Genomic DNA, 19,120 nt, shown 5'->3' on the forward strand with positions numbered 1-19,120 from the left:
TTCAGAAACCAGACTATTTATTGGGCCCCCCCACCAGAGACACCTATTTATTGGGGCTCCCACCAGAGACACACCATTGGAATCAAGATACAAATGTAATGGAGAAAACCCCCAAGCCATCCAAATGAGCTTAATTCATTAAATTATTATGTTTCTTGGCAGGTCCTTGATCGAGGCTTCCTTCCTGGGTTTGTCTTCTCCATAAATCATGGTAAGGTTGGGGGTACTGAGGAAGCCTGGCTCACCCCCAGCGCTCCTGGGTGAGGGCAGAGCAGAGCCCCCAGCAGTTCAGCTGTGGAGCCAGTTTCCCCAGGGAGTAAGAGAGGTCATGGTCTTTCTTTTTGGGCTTCTTGGAATCCTGTGATCACAGCAGAGGGCTGGGGTGAGGCCTGCGGGCCTCTGGATCTCTCCTTAACGCTGAGGATAAATGATGTGGCTGTGATCACTGGCTACCTGGTTAGGCCTCCTGACCTGTCGCTTGATCTCTGCTTCTGTGGCGGGTCTTATTCATTTTCTCAAGTTCAGCTCCCACTCCTGGGAAGCATTATATAGGCTACCAGGGATGCATCACTGAGAAGCCCAGACTGAACTCCTCCTTTGTGAAACTTACATCCCGCTGGGGGAGCAGACATCCAGGTACCCAGTAAGTGTCTTAAGGTTCAATCCCCATAGTTTTGTGCTAAATGGGTTCCAAATAGTCCAATTATAAAAGGAGAGACCACGCTCCTGTGAAGTTAATGAAAAGTGTATTATCTGGTGGGGCATGTTCATAATGGGGGAGGCTATGCAATGTGGAGTGGGGCTGTATGGGAAATCTCTGCACCTTCTGTTCAATGTTGCTACGAACCTAAAGCTGCTCTAAAAAAATGTTTATTAAAAAATTCCGAAGGAAAACAAGAATTCCGAGTGAATAAACAATAAGGTCCTATTATATAGCACCAGGAACTATATTCAATATAGTAATAAGTATATAGTAATATTCAGTATTACTAATTGAGTATAGTAATATTCAATATAGTAATAAACCATAATGGAAAAGAAAAAAATATTCTGGTTTGGGAACACGGTTTCTTAGCATCATCAAGAAAAGGAGACCTTAGGTAGCTACAGTCACTGTCCTAAAAGAATTTCTGCATAAAATAAATTTTAAAATGTAGTAAGTACCTTTGCTATGCCTCTAAAAATTCTGAGCTATGGCACTGATCTCAGCGAGGCAGCCCAACCTAGAGCTTTAATAGATGCCCTGGGGCTTCCCTGGTGGCGCAGTGGTTGAGAGTCTGCCTGCCGATGCAGGGGACACGGGTTCGTGCCCCGGTCTGGGAAGATCCCACATGCCCCGGAGCGGCTGGGCCCGTGAGCCATGGCCGCTAAGCCTGCGCGTCCGGAGCCTGTGCTCCGCAACGGGAGAGGCCACAACAGTGGGAGGCCCGCGTACCACAAAAAAAAAAAATAAAAATAAAAATAGATGCCCTGTATGAAATAATTTTAAAAGACATATTAAATGATTTTCATAGTCAAATGTCTTAGTATAAGAATACTTTGAAATTGATACATTTTTAGTTTGGGGACTGATTTTTGTTTTGCAAGCGGAAATAAAGCAAACACTGAATTTAAAAAGTGGATTATGTTCCTGGCACAAAACGTAAAGACAGTTCAAATTACACTATGCATAACTAAACTGGCACTGACATGAGAAAGTCCCGAATGGTCACAGGCTGTGCTTCCTGGACATCCTGTCCCTGCCCCCAAAGACGTGAACTTGCGTATTTCCTTGTTCACCAGGAGCTGATGGTGGGGGGTAGCTGGAAGGCACGAGGAAAGCCCCAACTGTGCCTCTGTCTGAATGAATGTTATGGCAGGATTTTCCTGTGATTCAAGCTCTATGATAAATGCTCCCAGGGTCTGAGACAGAATAGCAGAGGGCCCTGGGTGAAGAGGACCCCTAGGGAAGCTTCTCCCAGGGGCCGATGTTTGCGCAAGAGCCTAAAGGATGTATGGAAGGAGCTCGAGATTGGAATGAGGGGTAGGTGGGCTGCAGGGCTGTGGGCGGAGGAAGGAGACGGTGCTCGTGGGAATCCCAGAGCAGCCCAGAGGCAGCGGTCCTGAGACCGCGGCTGGGGGAGCCCAGCACCCAGGCCAGGCCTGTTCTCCTCCAGTGAAAGCTGGCGTCTGCATCTGCCTGCTTCTCTTCAGGTACCAACTGCAGTGTTCATCGTCTGTTTGCTGCATTGTTCTGACCTTGGCCCATCCTGACCTCTTTCTACCTCCCCCTCAACCCTAGGAAGTAGGTTCTGCTCTCATCCCCATTTTACTGCAAGGAGACTGAGACACAGCTTAGGTGAGCTGCCCAGGGTCGCACAGAGGGTCAAACTCAGGCATTCTGGCTCAGAGCTGTGCTCTTAACCAAGGCCACCCGAAAGTGCACCTCACTGGGGCACCGCCTCACGGCTCCTGTCCCCCCCACCCCCCCACCCTCCAGCCCTGCCAGGGCTGGCCTTGTGGGTGTGTCTCCACCTCCCTCACCTTTATGGCCCCTGCTGGGACAACGGCATGTGCCCAGGCCTGGCGGGCTGCTGCTGGGAGGAACAGGAGGGGAAGGCTTAGTGAGTGCAGCTGCCCCCGTCCTCTGCCCCCCAGGGGCCTATGGAGCGTGTATGCGGGCATCAGGGCAGGGGCCTTCCCGAGACTTCTCACGCATGCGGGGCTCTGATCCCCCCGTCATCATTATCACTGAGCACCAACTCCGTGCCAGACTCTGGGCTAATGCTTTCATTTCAAGACGACCCTGTGAGCAGGATACAGGTTCCAGCTATGGCTTTTCTAACCTTAGGGTGACAAGGGGTATTTGTGGCTTGGGTACCCAGAGATTGGGGTTTGGGGTTGCAGAGACATCAAGGCAGCTCTAGCAATGGCCTTTCTGCTGTCTCTGCTTCTCTCTGCATCCATTCCCCTCTCTGCCAGCCAGACTGCTCTACTCACTTAGATTTCTGCTTCCCTGTAAGTCCTGTGGCATGAAGCCCACTGTGGCAGCCTCAGCCCTCACATTATGTGGTCTTTTTTTTTTTTTTTTACATCTTTTATACTTGCTTTACAATGGTGTGTTAGTTTCTGCTTTATAACAAAGTGAATCAGTCATACATATACATATATCCCCATATCCCCTCCCTCTTGTGTCTCTCTCCCTCCCACCTCCCCCATCCCACCCCTCTAGGTGTCACAAAGCACCGAGCTGATCTCCCTGTGCTATGGGTAGTGCATATATGTCCACGCCACTCTCTCACTTCGTCCCAGCTTACCCTTCGCCCTCCCCATGTCCTCAAGTCCATTCTCTAGTAGGTCTGTGTCTTTATTCCCGTCTTACCCCTAGGTTCTTCATGACATGTTTTTTTTCTTAGATTCCATATATATGTGTTAGCATACGGTATTTGTTTTTCTCTTTCTGACTTACTTCACTCTGTATGACAGACTCTAGGTCCATCCACCTCACTACAAATAACTCAATTTCGTTTCTTTTTATGGCTGAGTAATATTCCATTGTATATATGTGCCACATCTTCTTTATCCATTCATCTGTTGATGGGACACTTAGGTGGCTTCCATGTCCTGGCTATTGTAAATAGAGCTGCAATGAACATTTTGGTACATGACTCTTTATGAATTATGGTTTTCTCAGGATATATGCCCAGTAGTGGGATTGCTGGGTCGTATGGTAGTTCTATTTGTAGTTTTTTAAGGAACCTCCATACTGGTCTCCAGAGTGGCTGTATCAATTCACATTCCCACCAGCAGTGCAAGAGCATCCCCTTTTCTCCACACCCTCTCCAGCATTTATTGTTTCTAGATTTTTTGATGATGGCCTTTTTTGTTTTTTTTGATGTGGACCATTTTTAAAGTCTTTATTGAATTTGTTACATGATTGCTTGCTTTATGTTTTGTTTTTTTGGCCATGGGGCATGTGGGATCTTAGCTCCCCGACCAGGGATCGAACCCGCACCCCCTGCATTGGTCCAGTCCCAACCACTGGACCTCCAGGGAAATGCCATCACGTGGTCTTTTGCTCTCAGTCCTCATTTCCTGCTGTATCTGTTAGTTCAAGAGGAAGAGGGAGACCCCACCCAGGGCCTGTGGTCACTTGGAGTGACCGTGGGACTGCCCTTGAACTTGGCTGGACAAGCAGTGATAGTCGTCACTACTACAATATCACAATTTGCATTTTACAGGAGGGGAAGCTAGGATCAAGAGAAGATAAGTAACCTGCCTAAGGTCACACAGCAAGTTGGGGACAGGACTGAAATTAGGAAGAACTCAGAGCCACCAGACTCCACAGCCTCTTGCATCAGATGTTGGGGGTCCCCAGGCCTAAATTCTAACTTGAGATGCCTCCACTCATTTTCTCCACCTTTACGTTCTGCTCCCCCAGGCCTCTCTATGCTCTGTTCCTTCTCCTGTTCCTGGAAGGGTAACTCCTCAGCACACCTCGACTCCCAACCAGTTGGGCAGAGGAGGAAGACCCAGGGTCTGGGAGGCACCCAGGGGCACCCTGGAGTAAGCAGGGTGGCGGTGCTGGAGGGAAGAAGATGCTTCCTTGAAAGGACGTTCCTACTTTGGACAGGCTGCCCCGCTCAGGCCCTGGGTCCCTAATGGGACAGTGATGGTCGTTTTTTTATTTTTTTTTGGAACTGTTGGTCAACTTTACTCCTGTCCCGTATTTATTGGCAGCAGGTGGTGCAAAAATCATGGAAAGTTTAATAGCAAACCTCGTGAGGCAGTTTGAAGAAAGAGCAAAGAGAACTGGCCCATGGAGCAGGCAGCAAGGGACCCTCAGGATGGCCTCACTTGCAAGAGGGGCTGGCAGACAGTGCTGGTCTTTGACAGGCTGTCGCTGGCATTTCAGGTGGTTCTCCCAACTTCTGGCCACGCCTCCCTCCCACGGCTCTCATTCTGACCCTCTCCCGCCAGGTGGATCCCCACTTCACAGCACCAAGAGCCTGGACCAGAAAAACTAGAGAAATGGCTAGAAGTAGAGGGTTCAGTTTTATCAGTTAAGGGGTTAATGTCGTCATTTATTCAACAGTTTTATATTGAGCACCTACTTTGCGGCAGGATCACTGCTAAGACGTCTTGTGGTAAACCAGAGAGGCGGTGCCCCCTCGAGGGTTGTTCCTTAATGCAATGACTTCTACAGTAGTAAAATAATCATAATAGCTACTAAGTGCTTTTTTGAATTGCCTTTGACAGGCACTGTGCTAAGTTGCTTTGTGGGGAATTTCTTCCTTGATTTTCAAAATAGTCTTATGAAATAGGTACCGTTAAAACCTTCATTTCTTCCTGAGGGTGTAAGTACAGCATGGTGACTGTAGGTAATAACACTGCTTTGTATATTTGAAAATTGCTAAGCGAGTACATCTTAAAAGTTCCCATCACAGGAAAAAAAAATTTGTAATTATGTGTGGTAATTGTCGTTAACTAGACTTACTGTGGTGGTCATTTCACAATATATACAAATATTGAATCATCACATTGCATACCCCAAACTAATATAAAGTTAGACGTCAATTATAGCTCAATAATTACAAAAGACGATTAACACATTTGGGGGATATGATGTACAGCATGGTGATTATAGCTAATACTGTATCATATACTTGAGTGTGGCTAAGAGAGTAGATCTGAAATGTTCTCACCACAAACAAGAAATGGTAATCATGCGACAGCAAGGCATGTTAGCTAAGCTACGGTGGTCATCATCTTGTAATATATAAGTGTGTCAAATCAACACGTTGTACACCTTAAACTTACACACCGTTCTAGGTAAATTATATCTCAAGAAAGCTGAAAAAAAAAAAAAGAAAAACCAAAACCCAAACAAACAAAAAACTCTCTCTATTTTACAGATGGGGAAACTGATGCTTAGAGAAGGCAAGTACGTTATTCAGGGTCCCTCAGCTGGTCAGTGAAGGCGCCAGGATTTGCAGGCTTCCTCTGGACTCTGACTCTGGAGCCCACACCATCAGTCACAACTACACCACATCTTTAGAACTCTAGCTGAGGTGGGAGGTTGGGGGAAGGGGAGAGGTGGGGTGGGTTGGGGGCATGGCACTCAAAACCTTGGGAGTTCAAGCAAGTCTTCCCAGATGGCGACACCTAAGGCTTTGTTACTCCTGGAGGAATTGTATGGGGACGGGTGTGGGAAGGGGAAGGGAGTTCCAGGCAAGGGAAACAGCACGTGCAAAGGCCTGGAGCGTCTACTCTGTATCCCACCTGGTTGGTGCCTACTGCGCAGGCGCGGAGAAAGCAAGCGGCAAGGGCCTGAGAGCTGTCCTTGGCGAGCTCCTCACCTGACGGGAGGGATGGAACAGGCCAGAGACCCAGGAGCGAGGGCGAGACGCACGCACAAACCTTCACGGGGGGCCTTCCCCGTGGGGACACCAGGTAAGGACTCGGTGACTTTGCTTAGGCCAATCCCGAGACATCATCCAACGTCACTGTCACCATCATTGTCATCAGCAGCAGCCTTGCTCACAGCTACTGTGTATTGAACACCAGCTCTGTGCCCTGCCGCGCCACAGGTGCTTTCTACACATTACTCATCAGCCCTCCCCGCTGCCCTGACACTCAGCAAGGGTGATGAGGTCGCCTCTTTGGGATCTGTTGTGAGCTGAATTGTGTCCCCCTAAAATTCATAGGTTGAGGTCCTCACCCCCCGGGGCCTCAGAATGTGACTGTATTTGGTGACAGGGCCTTTAAAGAGGTGATCAAGGTGAACCTTGAGGACATTATAGTAAATGAAATCAGCCAGACACAGAAAGACAAATATGATATGATTCCACTTACGTGAAGTAAGAATAGTCAAATTGAGAGACAGAAAGTAGAATGGTCGTTATTAGGGCCTGTGGAAGGGAGTGGTGGGGGGTTAGTGTAAATGAGTACAGAATTTCAGTTCGGGAAGATGATGGAAAGGTTCTGGAGATGGATGTGGTAATGGTCGCACAACAGTGTGAATGTACTTAATGTCACTAAATGTACACTTAGAATTGGCTAAAATGGGAAATTTTATGTATATTTTACTACAATAAAAAAGCGTTAATCATAAAATTAAAGATCCATAAACTGGGCTTCAAAATTAAAAAAAAGGAAGAGGTGATCAAGGTAAAAAGAAGTCATATGGTGGGTCTTAATCCACTATGACCGGTGCTCCTCTAAGAGGAGGAGATCAGGACACAGAGAGAAGCTAGAGGGAGCAGACAGCCATCTGCAAGCCAAGAAGAGAGGCAGCGGAAAAAACCAGCCCTGCCGCCAGCTTGCTCTGGGACTGCTAGCCTCCAGAACTGTGAGAAAATAAATCTCTGTTGTGCAAGCTGCCCAGTCTGTGGGACTTTTTATGGTAGCCAAGCAAACTAATACAGGATTCGAGAGCTGGGAGAGACCTCAGAAGGCATCTCATGATCTAACCATTTCTTTTTACTGAAGTGGAGATGAGGTCTGGGAGGGAAAGCCCAAGGCCACAAACAAGTCACAGAGGGACTCCCAGCCCAAGGCCGGCTTCTCAGACTGGGGGACCCTAGGACTGAGGCGCTGGAGCAAGACGAGGCTGGGGGAGTGTGGGTGGGGGAGCTTTTGGAGGGGGAGAGGGCGCCCCCTACTGGGAGGCAGTGTGCTCAGGTGAGGTAGTCTGAGGATGTGTGCCAGTGTGTGTGTGTGTGTGTGTGTGTGTTTGTGTGTGTTTTGCGTATGTGTGTGCGCATGCGCACGTGTACACGTGTGCGGGTGGCTTGGAGACGGAAGACAGGGAACACATCATCTCCTCCCTGCCAGGAACACATTGGGAGGAGGAAAGGTGACATCTAGGAGCCCGAGAGGTGCCTCAACATTTTCCTGGCCCAGGAGGGCTGGCTGAGGGCATAGGAGCCCTCGGGTGGAGGAGGGAGAGGGGAAGAGAGCAGGCTGGCTGCAGGAAGAGGGATGGCCACTTGACCCTCCCCCAGTTGCCCTAATGGAAGTTGATTCAAGAACTTGAGAGGATTCAGCTCACTAGGAGGAAGACATGACCAAGAGTCATCTCTGTCCAGAGCCATGCTGAGCTACCCCGGGAGGTGTGGAAGGGGCAGAATTCATTGAACAAACATTTACTCAGCTCCAGACTCGTGAAGGCTCACGGGGGCTGGGATCCAGCAGTGACCAACACAGATGCAGCCCGACCCCCTCAGAGCTCACCCTCTGCTGGACGGCAGGCACTGAGAACATAATCACGGCATCGAGAGCACGTTAGCATCCTGATGGATGCTAAGGAGAGGGTCAGAGGGCTCTTCAAGCATTAACCCAGGGGGGCTTCAGGACAGGCTTCAGGGCAGAAAGGAGGAGGAGGCATTTGCGGCAGAGGGAGTGGTCCGTCGTGGGGGAGGGCTGTCTGGCTGGAGGGAGTGAGGCATGGCGATGGACAGCTGGAGAGGGAGGCTGGTCATCAGGGCAGTTCAGACCCCGGTGAGGACTTTGAACTTTGCCCTGAGAGCAATTCAAAGCACTGGATGGGTTTAGGCAGGGGAATGACACGAGTCCATCCGTATATATTGAAGCTTGGAGTTGGTGGCGGGGTGGAGGTGAAGGATGACAGTGGCAAGGCCCAGGGAGATGGGATGGGGCGGAGAGCAGTGCCTGGACTCACGTAGGGCAGAGTCTACTGGAAGTTGACTGGGTTGGGAGTGGTGGAGGCTGGCTGAGGGGAGCTGGCTGTGTGCCCGGGTCACCCACTGTGTGAAGATCTGGAGTCGCCGTTGGGTACGTAGAATGTTAGGTCCCTGAAGACATCCAGGAGGAGATCAGGAGAAAGCAGGTGGATGGACTGATCTGGAACCCGGGAGAAAGATCTCGGCAAAAGGCTTAACTTGAGAACTAAGTCTAGGTCACAGGAATGAATGTGAATGCTCGGGAAATATGTACAAAGTAGAAGAGAAGAGGCCTGAGATGGAGCTTTGAGAAATACACACACCTACAGGAGAGTCACTGGAAGAGGAGCGTCTCTGAGTTTTCTTGTCTGTAAAATGGGTACGTTAATGCAAGTTGACGTAAGGATTAGGTGAGATGAAATAAATATATGAAGTGTTTGACGCAGTGTTGGTGCTCACTGATGGATCTTGTATGTGTAGCATGTTTCCACAGTGGCCTTCTTCCTGGGTCACGTGGGTTTATTAACTTCCCTTCAAGAGAAGTGACCAGAGGCCTGGACTTCATCGCTGATGACGGTCCTCCACCGGACATCAGGTTCTATTCATGCAGCCCAAGGTTGCACTTGTGATTGTAGCACTGCTGTCTGCTGGTAAGCGTGGGCTCAGACCTCTGTATCTTTGTGAGGGATGCTTTGGATCTAAGAGCCTACAAGGGAAGATGTAAAGGAGGGGACCAGGTCCTGTGGCAGGAGCCAAGGGCAGTCCTCAGACCTAGCATCTGCTCATGTCCTTTACAGAAAGGGCAGGGAAATTGGCCGGCATCCCCAGGCTCTGCCCTTCTATGCTCTGGACTTTCCAGGGGTCAGGAAAGGGGTAACGAGGATGGTGATGGGGAATGTGGAGGGAAGGGGTAGGTTTGAGGAGATGCTGGGATGAGGAGGGGGTCTCCAGGCTAGGGTGTGGTTGCTCTGGGTTCCCTCATCCAAGTCTTTTACACCTTCAGTGAGCCTGGGTCTTTGCTGCTTCTGATGGAGGGAGTCTGCCTTTGTCTTTGGGGAGCTGGGCTCCCGGCTGAAGGGCAGTGGCTGGAGCAACACCGCCCCCTCATGGCTTGCTCTGCAAGTGCGGTCATTGGACCCATCCCACAGCTGGGAGCTGCCTTCCGGCACCCCACCCAATCTCTTCTGGGATCCACAGGCTGGCTCTGGATCAGCTGATCAGCTGACTTTGTAGTCCTTGGCTGTCTTTGGCAGCCTGTCCTGTGTGTACCTAGGGGTATCGCTTTGTTTCTGGCCTATGTTAGCTGTCGCTGCCTGGTATATCTCTGTCCTGCTGCCTTGGGCTGCCTGTCCCTGTGTCTGTGATTAGCACCTCCTGTCTCTCTTTCCATCAGTCTCTGCCCGGGTCTCTGTTTCTGCATCTTCTTCTGTCTCTGATTTGCTCCCTGCCCCCGCCCCCTCCACTGTCCCTGTGTCCTGGAGCTGGGGTCACAGCCGCCCTCCCCCCAGAGTTGGACTGATTCTTGAGAAGACTGGTCTTTTTAGCTTTTTCCACGATGAGTCAGGAACTCCTTGAGGGTTGAGGGCTGAGACCACGCCCAGCAGCGGCCTCAGAGAGGATGTGGGAGGTCAGAGGAGTCTTGGGCTGGGCTGAGGTCTGTGACAAGGTACTTTCCCAAATATGCTCATGGGGCCAGCAGGAGGCTGGGCGCATTCCTGCCATGTCTAGGAAGCAGGATGAGTGAACCACCGGCCACCAATGTGGAGCGGGGCTGCTCTGGCTGCCGCCTCCGTGCAGACCCTTTCCACTCTCCTCAATCTTCACCACGCTTTCTGTTGTCTCAGGGCCTTTGCACAAGCTGTTTCTCCTTGAAATGGTCTTTCCCCCAAGGCCTTAGGAAGCACTCCCTTTAGGAAGTCCTCCTGGATCCACAGTGTCTGTGATGGGGCCCTCCTCTGTGTCTGGGCAGCATCCTCTATACTTGGTTTGATGTTACCTGGTTGCAGTTCCGCCTCCCTGACTTTTGTGTCTGTTCTGGGGAGGGGTGGGTGGGAGCTTTCATGTGCATAGGCAGGGAAGCAAAGCAGCAAGTGCTGGGCACAGGGAGGGGTGGGGGGAACGTGGATGACCCACATGGTAACACCCTCCCCCCAACCCCCGCTCGTTCTGCCGGCTTCTGTCCCGTTCTTTCTTCCCCCAGGTTTCTTGATATCTTTGTGCCAGAGGCCCTAGAAATTCCGGGAAAATCCTTCTGGCCTCCGGCCCAGGCACAGGCTCCGAGGAGGCGGCGGGGAACGGCTGCCTGCTGTCATCTGTCTGTTGAATCCTCTGAGTCGGCAGCACAGGGGTTGGAGGCCACCTGTGGGCAGCCTGGGACTGGGATAGAGGGGGGAGTAGGGGGGCCGGGGGCACTTGTCGCCTGCGTCCTCTTTGGGGGAGTGGCCGTGTCTCAGCGTGGTTGTGTGGCATGGGCGCGCCGGGGGGACGGCTTTCCCAGATACTCACCTTGGTTATGGGTCTGCCAACAGCTTGGAGCTGTCCCTGGACCACAGACCTCCCTAGTACCATGCGAGAGGGTCAAGGTCCAGCGCTCCCCCAGAGAGCTCCTAAATCTATTCCAGGAAAGGGAAAAGGAAACACTCAGAGGGTGACCTCTGGGGCATGGAGGATGAGGGGCCCATCCCCCTTCCCCCCTTTATTTGCTATGGGTCACCTGGACCTCCTTTGAAGTCTGAGGCCTGCGGTTGCCCGGCTGTGTGACCCTGAGTGATGGGGCTGGGGGGCTGGGAGACTCTGTTGAGAAGTGATGGGGCCGTTACGGATGGTGAGGGGCTGTGGTGGGGAGGTGGGGGGAATGCTGGCTGGGGGCTCAGGAGCTGACGGTGAATCCACCAGTGGAATCTGGCCCAGGACCCCTTGGTTCGCAGATCTGAGGCCACTCACTGCCTTGGCACCGAGGGTTGGCTCCAGAGCTGAGGCTGGAAGCCCAGGGCTGGGACAGGACAGGGTTGGCGGCTGCATCTGAGTCCCAGCGCAGAATCCTGGTTCACCCAGAGGAGATGGAATGAGGAGAGGCATGGGCTGTGGACTCAGGAGTGGAGTTCGGGTCCCGGCTGGAGACAAAGGCCCTGTCCCTGGCCTCTCTGGGCCTCGGGTTCCTCATCTGCGAGGAATGAGGAAGCCAGTTCCCGTGGGGCGCTGTGAACGGATGCGTGAAGTGGCTGCTCGCGGCAGTGCCCAGGGGGTCCCCTCCCTCCTCCTTCCACTGGCTCTTTGTCCCCCAGGTTGTTCTGGCGCTTTCCAGCTGGGTAGACAAGCACTGTGGGAGGGCACCCTCCACCCCCCCACCCCCCCCACCCCCACCCCCCCGCTGCCGCAGCCCAAGGAGACCAGAGACACTGCTCAGCCCCACCCCTCCCTGTGTCCGTGAGTCCCAGACAGGCTCACGCTGCCGCATGTAGCCACCACGTGCTGCCCACATGGCATGTGATCTCCTCCACCTGTGGCAGCCACCTGGGTGCCAAGACTTTTGACTTGGTGACAGGAGCAGCTCCCCACCTTCCACGAAGCTGGGCAGGGGTAGCCCCTGTGGAGCCCACGGCACAGGGTGTGGGCTGTTGTCCCCTGGAGCCATGTCGATTGGACAGTCGGGTGAAGTGTCTGTCTGTGCCTGTGGTTGGGTGAGATCCGCATTCCCAGCTCCCGAAGGCCCACGAGGGCAGGCGTCTCAAAAGCTCTCCCACCTTCCACCCTGGCCCTCACGTCCCACCATTGACAGTCACTCCATTGGGATGAGCACTGGCTTCACCTTTTTTTTAAAAATAAATTTATTTGTTTATTTTTGGCTGCGTTGGGTTTTTGTTGCTGCGCGTGGGCTTTCTCTAGTTGCGGCGAGTGGGGGCTACTCTTCGTTGCGGTGCACGGACTTCTCATTGCGGTGGCTTCTCTTGTTGCGGAGCACGGGCTCTAGGTGTGCGGGCTTCAGTAGTTGTGGCTCGCGGGCTCTAGAGCACAGGCTCAGTAGTTGTGGCGCACGGGCTTAGTTGCTCTGTGGCATGTGGGATCTTCCCGGACCAGGGCTCAAACCTGTGTCCCCTACATTGGCAGGTGGATTCTTAGCCACTGTGCCACCAGGGAAGTCCCTACTGGCTTCACCTTAATTCTCGTCCTGAAGTGGTGGTCGGATGCCGTCTAGTGCACCCACCCCCCCATTTTATAGATGAGGAAACCAATTCCCAGAGGGCAAGGCACAGCCCATTGGGCTACGGTGGACTGGGGGTTGGGGGGACAGAGCAATTAATTCAACAAACACGATGAGTGCTGCCTGTGTGTCAGGCGTGTGCAGGGCTGGGGCTCTGGGTTGAGGAAACCATAGCCTTGCCCTGGAAGGCACATGGCCCGATCAGAACATCACAGGACCGACAGCTGCGGGAGAGGGAAGTGGGAGGAGGAGGCCGGCCTGGACCATGGGTTCCCGGGAGGTGGCCTCTTTCTCAGGTCAGTGGGCTGTAGCACCTGGGGCAAGGGACTTAGCCTTTCGTGCCTTCTTCTTATTTGTTTGTGTTTAAAAATCTGCTACGGAGTGAAAATAGTAATATATGGAACCTGTGGGGTTGTTGGGAGTTCATATATGAAGTGTTTAGAATTGTGCCTGGTACACAGTAAGTGCTATATAAATGCTGGGTATTATCATTAGGGTAGCTGTTCCGTTGCCTTTGGTACCTTTGGTTCCAGTGCATTGATCAGATACCTTCCTCCCCAGGGAAGTGGCTGGAGGGGAACAGTTGTATGGGGGGAGGGGAAGGGGAGGTTGGGGTGTGGAGCTGGGAAGGGCAGGCAGAGGGAAGGCTGCTGGGGACCCACTGCGCTCTGGCCAGGCCTTGTGTCTGCCTCCAGGGACATGGCAGGGCATTGTTTGGGCTGGGGGGACGCTGGCCCCGCAGGGCTCCCTGACCCAGGGCAGGAAAGGAGCCAGGGATAGGGTGGGGGGCACAGCAGTTCTTCCCTTTTTAAATTACAAAAGCATCTATGCTCCATGTTATAAGTCCAAAAACCATAAAATGTATCAAATAAGCAATGAAAGTCCCCCTCTAAAACCCTTTTGATCCCTTTAACCCTCTTCAACTCCTTTCCCCAAACCCACACGTCAAGATTAAACACCATTAACAATGTAAATTGCATCCTCTCTAGATCTTTTGTACCTTTTAATAACCTATGTATACACTTACAAATACCATTTTTGTTTTTAAAAAAAGAAAAGAAAATCACGTAACATGACACACATTGTTCTGCAACCTTTCCCCACCTAATGATGTTGCGTCTTAGCATCCTTCCCCGTCACACACACAGGCTCCTCCAGTGTCTTTACTGCTCTAGCGCTTCCATAGCATGGACGGACCAGAATTTATTTGACCATTTCCCCAGTAATGCACATTCAGGCTGTTTCCAATCTTTTACTATTACTAACAAGGCTGCCGCGAACATCCTGTACATACATCTTGTGTCTACGTGCAAGGGTCTCTGAGGCTGGATTCCCCAAGGGGAATGGATCCCAGGGTGAGAGGGACGTGCATTTACAATTGTGAAGGCTCACGGGTGGGCATCTTTAGGGTTTGCTGGTGCAGCACCACCACGTGTGTACCTGTGTGTTCAGATATCAGGAGAGCTGTGTTGTGTGGGGAGCATGGTGCCCCCGACCCAGGTCCCCATACTCTCAAGGCTGCTGGGGCTCCCCCCTCCCCTCCAGCGCATCCCTACTGCTCCTCTGCCTCCCTCGCCTGGGCCTCAGCCCCGCCCTGCAATCCTACTCAATGTCCTGAGTCCATCCATTTCCTCTCTTGCTTCATTCCTCACCTTCGCTCTTCCTGGAACCGCCCCCCTACTCACTCTCAGCTGAAGACCTCACCGCCTGTCTCACTGAGGCAGTAGAAGCCACCAGGGGAGAACGTCCACAGTCGCCCACTGCCACACCCAACTGCCTACCTGCTTCAGTGCCCGAGTCCCCTGCCTCTTTCCTGGGGCCAAGGCAGCCCCCCTACTCTGCACAACCGGGTCTTTAAAAAACAACAACTATTGTTGAGAAAAAAAATTCCAAAGCATAACATTCACCCTTTTAAAGGGTGCAGTTCTATGTTTTTTTAGCATATCCACCGACCATCACACACTACCTGATTCCAGAACATTTTTATCACCCCCAAATGAAACCCCATACCCATTAGCAATTGCTCCCCATTCTGTCCCCCACTCACCAGTTCCTGGTAGCAGCTAATCTACTTTATGGAAAAGTCTAGTGTCTATGAACTCACCTATTCTGGACAGTTCATATGAATGGAATCATACAATCTGTGGCTTTTGGTGTCTGGTTTTTTCCACTTAGTGTAAGGTTGTCAAGGTTCATCCATGTTACAGCACGTGTCAGTAGTTCATTCCTTTTTATGACTGAATAATATTCCACTGTATGGATATACCACATTTTGTTTATCCACTCATTAGTTGATGGACATTTCAGGTTCCACTTTTTGGCTATTATGAACATTTGTGTACACATTTTTGTGTGGCCGTATGTCTTTATTTCTCTTGGGTACACATAGGAGTGGAATTGCTGGGTCATATGGTAACTCCATGTTTAACTTAAAGTTTTTTTTATTGAGATAAAATTGACATATAACATTATGTTATATACATACACGTGTATAACACAGTGATTCAATATTTGTATGTATTGTGAAATGATCATCACAAGAAGTCTAGTTAACATCCATCACAAATATTGTTCCAAAATTTCTTTTCTTCTGATGAGAACTTTTTTTTTTTTTTTTGCGGTATGTGGGCCCCTCACCGCTGCAGCCTCTCCCGTTGCGGAGCACTGGCTCCAGACGCACAGGCTCAGCGGCCATGGCTCACGGGCCCAGCCGCTCCGCGGCACGTGGGATCTTCCTGGACCGGGGCACGAACCCGTGTCTCCCGCATCGGCAGGCGGACTCCCAACCACTGCGCCACCAGGGAAGCCCTGATGAGGACTTTTAAGATCAACTCTCTTAGCAACTTTCGAATATACAATACAGTATTATTAACTATAGTCACCCGCATTTAACTTTTTCAGGAACTGCCAAGCTGTTTCCAAAGCAGCTGCACCACTTTACATTCCCACCAACAATATACAAGACTTTCAATTTCTCCACATGTTGTCGAATTGAATCGGGTCCTGCTGCTCACTGCTTACAAAATCAATACTCACAGATGTTCGTAGAAAAGAAAGATGGCTTTAATCAGAATGCCGGCAATCTGGGGAGATGGTAGACACAATGTTCCCCCCAAACCACCTCCAAAGATTCTGCTCAGCCGTGAAAGCTTTTTAAAAGGGAAACAGGGAAGTAATCTAGTTAATCACTGAGCCCGGGGGTCAGAGTTGTCGCCATCCCCCACTGTGTGCAGGTTTATGTGAGGATTTGTCGATTCCTTGGCCTCTTCCTCTAGACATTAACTTGTCCGCAAAGTTTGGTCACCCAGTTTGTTCAGGAGGTTGCTGAAGGGGAAGCTAGGGCAGAGATCTGGTCACCAGTTACTTATTCTTCATGTCTACTTCTTCGATCTATGGAAAGAACTGACAAGTTAGACAAGGTATTGTGTGACTTAAAGATCTGAAAGGTGTGCTGGGGCCAGAGATGAGTAGAGCATAGGGGTGCCTGGTTTAAAAGTTGGTTACAATATGGCTCTGTTAAAGTGACAGGAAAAGGGGCTTCCTGCTGAGGGCAGTTTCCTGCAAAGAGCTGCTTACACTCATCCTCACGGACACTCATTATTGTCTTTTGGGTCTTAGCCGTCATAGTGGGTGTGAAGTGGTACCTCGTCGGGCTGAACAACCAGATCTCATCCCTTCTCACCTGCTGGAGAACAGTGCTCCCACGATTCTCCCCTACATCTCCTCCAACAGGTTTCTCTCTCTCTCTGCAATCACCCCCGCCAGCATTCAAGCAGGTCCTTATTCTTTCCCACCTTAAAAAACCCCAAACCAACTCCTCCTCCAGCTATCTTCCCATCTCTCCTCCCTTTTACAAAAGAATCCACAAAAGAGTGGTTTCAACTTGTCCCCAATTTATCTTTTCATTCTTTCTTGCACTTACTCTTTTTTGTCTCCATCCACTTCCAGAACTGTTCTTCAGGTCACCGGCGCCCTCTATCTTGCTGAATCCAGTAGAGCCTTCTCAGCCCTGATGGGGATCAGTAGCTTTTTGATATGATTGCCCACCCCTTCCTCTCTCTTGACTTGGGTTCCAGGATCCCAGCCTTCTGATTCCCTCTCTTCGCTGCCTCTTCCTCTTAATTTTCCTGCATCTTCCTGACCTCATAAGTCAAGGGTTCCGGGGCTCAGTCCTTGGTCCCTCGCTTTTCTTTCTACCCTCTTGGATCTCATCCAGTCTCATGACTTTAAAGTCATCCAAGAGCTGATGACTCCAATTGTATCTCCAGGCAGGACCTCGCCTCTGAGCTCCAGACTTATTTATCCAACTGTCCCCTGGACATCTAATGGGCAACTCTGACTGGACAAGCCCCAAATGAAGCTCCCAGTTCCTCCCGTCAAGCCAGCAAATCCTGCATCTCAGTAAGGGCAACACCATTCTTTCTGTAGTTTACGCCAGAACCTTGGAGTTGTAGACGGCGCCTCTCTTTCTCTCCCCCTCCAGAGAATCCTGCCACCCCTCCCACTGCCTCAGCTACCCCCGGGCCAAGCCACCATCACCTCCTATTGGAGGTTTCAGTGGCTTCCTAACTAGTGTCCCCGTTTCCACCCTTGACTCCACACAGGGCCCGGAGGGGTCCTTTAAAAACGCAAGCTGGGTTGTGCCCTTCCTCAGCTCAGCACCTGCGATGAAGCCCCATTTTGCGGGGTCAACAGCCTTAGAGTGGCGTCTGAGCTCCTACGGAATCTGGTCCCACCTCCTACCACTCTCCCACCCTCCACTTAGTCCTCACTGGCCTCTTCTGTTCCCCAGACACAGCAGGCATGGTGTGGCCTCTGCACTTGTCTGGAATGTTCCTGCCCAGAAATCTGTACGGCTCTCTCCTCATCTCCTTCCAGACTTTACTTAAATGTCACTGGCTCAGAGAGGTCATGTCTGACCACTCTATCTAAAATCACAACATCCTGGGCAATCCCTACCTTCTCCTTTTTTTTTTTTTTTTTTTTTTTTTTTTTTGCTGTACGCGGGCCTCTCATTGTTGTGAGAGCACAGGCTGCGGAGCACAGGCTCCGGACGCGCAGGCTCAGCGGCCATGGCTCACGCGCCCAGCCGCTCCGCGGCATGTGGGATCTTCCCGGACCAGGGCACGAACCCGTGTCCCCTGCATCGGCAGGCGGACTCTCAACCACTGCGCCACCAGGGACGCCCCCTACCTTCTTCTTGATTTGTTTTTCTCCTAGTGCTCACCCTTCTAGCATGCTGTATATTTACAGCATGCCGTGGGCCTTGTTTATTGTTTCCCACACTAGAATATAAGCGCCAAAAAGCCAGGGATTTTAGTCTGTTTTGTTCACTACTATACACTCAGCTCCTAAAACAATGCCTATCACACAGCAGGCCCTGAATAAATATCTGTGAATGAATGAATGGATACCAGAGGTCTGGAAGTTCTCCAGGCTCAAGAACAGCCCCTATAAGCCATGCCAGGTACTGCCAGCAGGTGGCACTGTGACTACAGAAATGGCAGGTCTCTGGCTTCCCAGCCACTATTTTCCCCAGAAATTCACTCACTTAGATGCCCCCGTTTCCGCAATAAAATGCTGGAGTGTGTGTGTGACAATGTATGCGCCTCCCAGGTCAGTCTTCTGCCAGTTTTCTGTCTCCTGTCAGCAGTCCTGAAGACCTGTGATTATTCTCGGGCTGAGGAGCATCACCAGACCAGCCCTCAGCTCCAGGCACAGGTGATGGTGAGGTGCCTGGAATGGGGCACCCAGGTTCTGGATGGATTTGGTTAGACCCTGGGGAATCTTCCAGGGAGCCCTGGGAGAGGAGTGGGGTTTCACCACCTGTCTCCTCTCTGCTCTCAGCCATGGGACCCGTCCCGCATTCCCGGGGCAGCCTTGAGCACTTGGGCTCTGTCCAGCTCCGACCAGTCTCAGCAGCCAGGGAAACCCTCTTTCCTCCTCCACAGGAAGTGAGGAAAGCTAAGTGCCCTCTGCTCTGTGTTCCTGCTGCTTCTCACTATCAGCACGTGGAGGAATGAGCAAGGACCCGGGCTCCGAGCAGGGCCCATTCCTGGCTCTGTCACCTGCCCCGCTGGATGACCTTGCCAAAAGCTGAGCCTCAGTTTTGTCATCTGTACAACGGGAGAGATGTACCTGCCTCATTGTGGGGAAGTTCGGGTGCCTGTAAAACACCTCAGTAAGGACTAGTTCCCATCTTTTTTTTTTTTTTAATTTTTTCGGCCATGCCACATGGCATGTGGGAATCTTAGTT

Source organism: Stenella coeruleoalba (genome assembly GCF_951394435.1).
Source record: "Stenella coeruleoalba genome assembly, chromosome: 8".
Lineage (NCBI taxonomy): Eukaryota > Metazoa > Chordata > Mammalia > Artiodactyla > Delphinidae > Stenella > Stenella coeruleoalba.